This window comes from Palaemon carinicauda, chromosome 5 (genome assembly GCF_036898095.1).
Source record: "Palaemon carinicauda isolate YSFRI2023 chromosome 5, ASM3689809v2, whole genome shotgun sequence".
In the NCBI taxonomy this organism is placed as follows: Eukaryota; Metazoa; Arthropoda; class Malacostraca; order Decapoda; family Palaemonidae; genus Palaemon; species Palaemon carinicauda.
The window spans coordinates 140,178,732-140,183,731 of record NC_090729.1 but is presented as its reverse complement, the minus strand read 5'-3'; the positions used below and the strand labels follow the sequence as shown (position 1 = coordinate 140,183,731).

General features: G+C 34.7%; 1 protein-coding gene across 2 annotated transcripts in view; it reads left to right on the top strand.

Annotated features, from left to right (window-relative positions):
- LOC137641512 (DNA-binding protein D-ETS-3-like) overlaps positions 1 to 5,000 on the top strand; it is a 375,202-nt gene that overhangs the window by 238,979 nt on the left and 131,223 nt on the right. The window lies entirely within an intron of this gene.

The following is a 5,000-nucleotide window of genomic DNA, read 5'->3' as shown; positions in this document are numbered from 1 at the left end:
CTAATGAATAACAAAAGTCCAATAAAGCCCTACATAATGTGTTAACTCAATTTCATGCGTTAAGGTTTTCTTATTTACCTGAGTAATATATCGTAAACCATTACTTCCTACTTTTATCATTTCAACTGGGCGAAATACAATATTCGAAAGAAACATTTCAATTTCTTTTTATAAGTATCGGGAAGTAATTTTGAAATGTGCATAATGACAGAAGTTAAAGCTTGGCGTCTTTGTCGCTTTTCTTACACGTATTCCCCCATTCAAATGTCTAGAAATCCAAACAACTTGCCCATTTCTCCTAAATATCGTTTGGATTATATTTTTCAATTTTTCTTAATTCGCTTTCTAAACAAGGACTTGGCGACCTTCTGAGTTGTAAAATCTTAACTACGAAAAGTAGTACTTATTTGGTGATCCCTTTTTATTTCTTAATCCTAAAATATTGCTACACCACAATTCTCCAAAATGTTCAGTCAACTGCTATTGATTGAGCTATAGTTCACGTCAACATGAACTGAGTATGCGGCGAGAAGTTTGTTCACGTTCGGTTAAAGAATCGGTTTTTGATGTCCTGATGTTCTATCAGAATAATTCCCATCACTTGAAGGAATTTAGTATGCTGTTAATAATCTGTTTTCCGAAGACATTAGAATTTTATTTTTGGGAACTTTGTCACACAAATAATGAATCTGATCTTCTGGATAACATCTGAAACGAATTTCACTGGCGTTACCTAACCTAACCTAGCCTCTTCATTTCCAAACGTTCTTGAGAAATTTCTAAAGGTCTTTTTTCTACAGTTTGCTTTAGTCCATTTCCTGTAGTTCATGTTTCCCAAATACTTTCTTCTCTTTGATTTTGAGGTTTACTATCAATTATTTTAACCACAATTTTAGGAGCAAGGTGCAATCATTCAAGGATAATTTGTACACCACTTGAAATGTTTTCCTCTCACTGGATTAGATTTTCATATTTTGCGTTTCTGATTTAGGTGCTTTATCGCTTGCTGTGATATCACTTATTTATTTTCTTGATACTATTGACCCAAATTTATCCCCTTGAGCGCTTCCACTTTCTCACGGATCTGGTTTCGATGACGTCACTCCCCTTGCCCAACGTTCCGCAACCTGGCGAATCACAATGTTACACGTCATAGATTGGTGACGAGATGCCCCATGGATAGAAATATACTGTGCTTCAGAGTTCAGTATGCCTTCTTATAGAGATATCTTCTCTTCTGATTTTCATAAGAAGAATGCAATCGCATTTCTGTAATAAGAAAAAAAAAAACAATAAAATGATTAAGTGGGAATACATATCACGACACAAACAGATATTGACGGATGAGATGATTAATGATTATGAATATATTTATTAGAATCTGGCAACTGTCTCGCCACCCGCGTACCCTACTGGTATCCAAATACAATGACGAGGGACAGCGACCACATTGTTGGCATACGTTCATTGTAGTTTTATTAACGTAGGGAAGGGGAAGACGCGTGATAAATGGCAGAAAGAGAAGAGGGGAAGACGAGGAGTAGATGGAGGATCACGTGGGAATACTCGACAACGATGATGGGAGATGATATACATCGTAAATGATGATATTGTTTGGGCGGGGCGCCGCACTATGTAACACTTGGGGGACATCATTATAGCAGACACTTCCATTGACGTCGCTTTGCCTTCCTTATCGCTCCCTCGCTTTCCTCCGGCCGCTATTGCTTGATCGCCAGAAACAGCACAGCGAGTTTTGGTAAACAACTTGAAAAGGCAAACACATGTGCATCTCAAATGACAAAGAACACATTATACATTTAATGTGATAAGGAATTATTTCTATTTGAGAGAAAGTTGCAGACATGCAAAATTGAGTACATATTCTTGCCTATGCTTGTCAGACATAGATCACAGTATTAACTGAAACAGTACATAACAGTTTTTTTTTTTCAACAACCGCTTTCCTTTCATTCTCTTTGTTACAGACAATGTACAGTACAATCTTGCCTCTCACCACTCACAGAATCCTCCTTTTATATTTCAAGGTAGATGAGAGAATGGTGGATAATTAAATAAAAAGTCGCTGATAAGGTTTTCTGCATGAGCTCCGTGTCATTTTTCCCATGGGTTAACGGGGTAAGCGGGAGAGTGACTTCGATTCCTGATGATGATTGCATTACGAGGTTGAGAAAGGGTTGGAAGCCAGCGGTTAACGGCGAGATTATCTTGTTATTACAAAGACTCTGTCAACATTAACATGGTGGACGATTTGTCCGCCTCAATGAACTATTGGTCTGGTAATTTGACTGAGGGATTTTAATGTTTGCTTTGCCTTTTTTTTCCTTTTGCCCTTTTTACTTCTTTAATATGGAAGGGCGTTCTTTTGCCCTAAAGAACCGACCTTTTTCTAAGTCGTTTGGAACTTTTATTTTGATCAAACTGTCAATAAATCCAAACCACTATGGCGTCTCAGCTTCAGCGTCATCGATGACAATCTTGCAGTCTAATTCTCTAAAATCTGGGACACAATAATTTTACTGCTATTTTCTCCACCTGTAAAACTATACTTCTAATCTATATGGTTTTTTTTATCTAAATATTAGAGGTATTGAATAGAAATGTAAACAAAAAATCAGTCCTTCAAATCTATCAGTGTTTTGCGATTAAACTAAACCGTGATTATTTCTACTACGAAATGTTTACGTTTTTAGATTGCTCATTTACTCTTCAGAGAAGCTCCTTAATCATGGCAGCCGAGCTTATCGATCATTATACGGGCTCTTATTACCACGCTAGACCAGTGGGTCTCCTTCCCTTGTTCCTTTCGACAGCACTTAGCAGGGAATATTTCCTTTATTTAAAACCCTTTCTTGCTTATAGCATCGACTTCTTTCAGGTCGTATGTAAGATCGCTTTATTATGCTTTGCTAAAGACATTGATTTGGCTGATGTTTTCATCTGATCAAGTTGCTTGTGTGTCTGTCATCTTTTTATCTAGCCAAACGTCACACACTAGCATCCCTCAAATGTTGCTTCAGCCTTGAGACTCGTGTGTCTACCGTTGCGTCTATTTTGCATTCTTCCTTTAAAATCTTCAAGTGTTTCCTTCCTTTCGAGCTTCTGGAGTTTGATGCAAGGTAGTTTATTTTTTGGGGGGGTGGGGCCCATTTCTCACCTTTTTCTTTTCGTTAGAGACATTATTGGTTTCCGTTGAATTATGAGAAATCTAAAGTTTCTTGAAAAATCATTACTCTCTCTCTCTCTCTCTCTCTCTCTCTCTCTCTCTCTCTCTCTCTCTCTCTCTCTCTCTCTCTCTCTCTCTCTCTCTCTCTCTCTCTCTCTCTCTCTCTCTCTCTCTCTCTCTCTCTCTCTGTCAGGTCAAAGCTTTCACTTGTACCGTTTGACTAATGATGGTTAGTCTTTAGATAAATCTTGATATCAAGGAACTTTTGCATCATATTATGCTATTAAAGAAGTACAATGGCACATTTAAAATCCCATAAGGAAACTATGAAAGATAGCGAATGAATAATTGTTAAGAGAATGAAGACCACATTACTTCATTATTTGTTTGCACCATGAACTTTCTCAGTATTTGCAATAGCGTCATGGTTTCGTGAAATCATCTTTAACAGAGAAATACTTTTCAGTCTCATATTTCCTATTGCTGTTCTTGCTTTTCCTTTCTAATATAAGACAGCTTATGGTAGCCATCTAGAGTGGAAGAAAATAAAAAGGAAAAATTCGTAAAGCGTCTAATGAGGATTAAGGCTGCTGTTGGCGGTCTTCATAACATTGAAACTCTTCCATATTCAAATTTACTCTGAACAGTATAAAGAAATACAGTCACTTTAGCTAAAGAAAATTTTTGGGCTAAGAAAAAACTCAAAATTAATTTCTAAACTTTTATCACAAGCTCATAACTTTATCATTCGAAAATATCTTTTGCTATTATCTCTATATTTCTGTGTATATAATTTTCACCTTACGTTTTTTCTTATTTTGAGAGGTTGCCGACAAAAGGTACATCTTCTTGGCTTTCCAACAAGTTTTTTTTTAACCTTGCGTATGTATGATATATATATATATATATATATATATATATATACATACATATATATATATATATGTATATATATATATATATTATATATATATATATATATATATATATATATATATATATTTATATATATAATATACATATATATATATATATATATATATATATATACATATATATATATATATATGTATATATATATATATATATATATATATATATATATATATATATATAGTGGTGATATTTTAATGCGCAAACCTTTATAGAAAAATGTATCAAATACAAAATAAATTATATGTTCTGAAAAAGAGAAAATGTATAATTTTTACCGATAAAAGTTGTTTCTATTGTTTTATGGAATATGCATTATCTTTCTACACCTATCATTTAATATCTCTCTCTCTCTCTCTCTCTCTCTCTCTCTCTCTCTCTCTCTCTCTCTCTCTCTCTCTCTCTCTTTTCAAGCCTGAAATAAGCCGCTTTCAAAACATTCGAGCGAAGCTGCGTCTGATAAGCGAATTCGAAAAATCATGTTGAAATGTCAATTGTTTAATTTACCGCTTCGTTTGGTCGGTGACTTTAGTTAAACAATCTTGGATTTGAAGAGAGACACTGACTCCATGTAAGAGGAATGGCTATGAACTTAAGTAAGGGTTTTTTGGGGTTATCATGGAAGAAGAAGATCGAGAAATTGGAAATCTCTGTGCCATCTAAAGGCTTTGTTTTCTGATTAAAGATTTTTAATGATCTCTCATTATGGATCTCACTGTGGTTTCTAAAGATAATATCTGTGTGAAGATACTGTATGATGGTTAGTTTGGTTAAACTCTATAATGTTACACAAAAGTGCAAAAGCAAGTACGTGCTGGAATCGAGTGATGATATATTTATTGTTCAACTATAATAACAATGGAAGAGAACAATAAGTAGT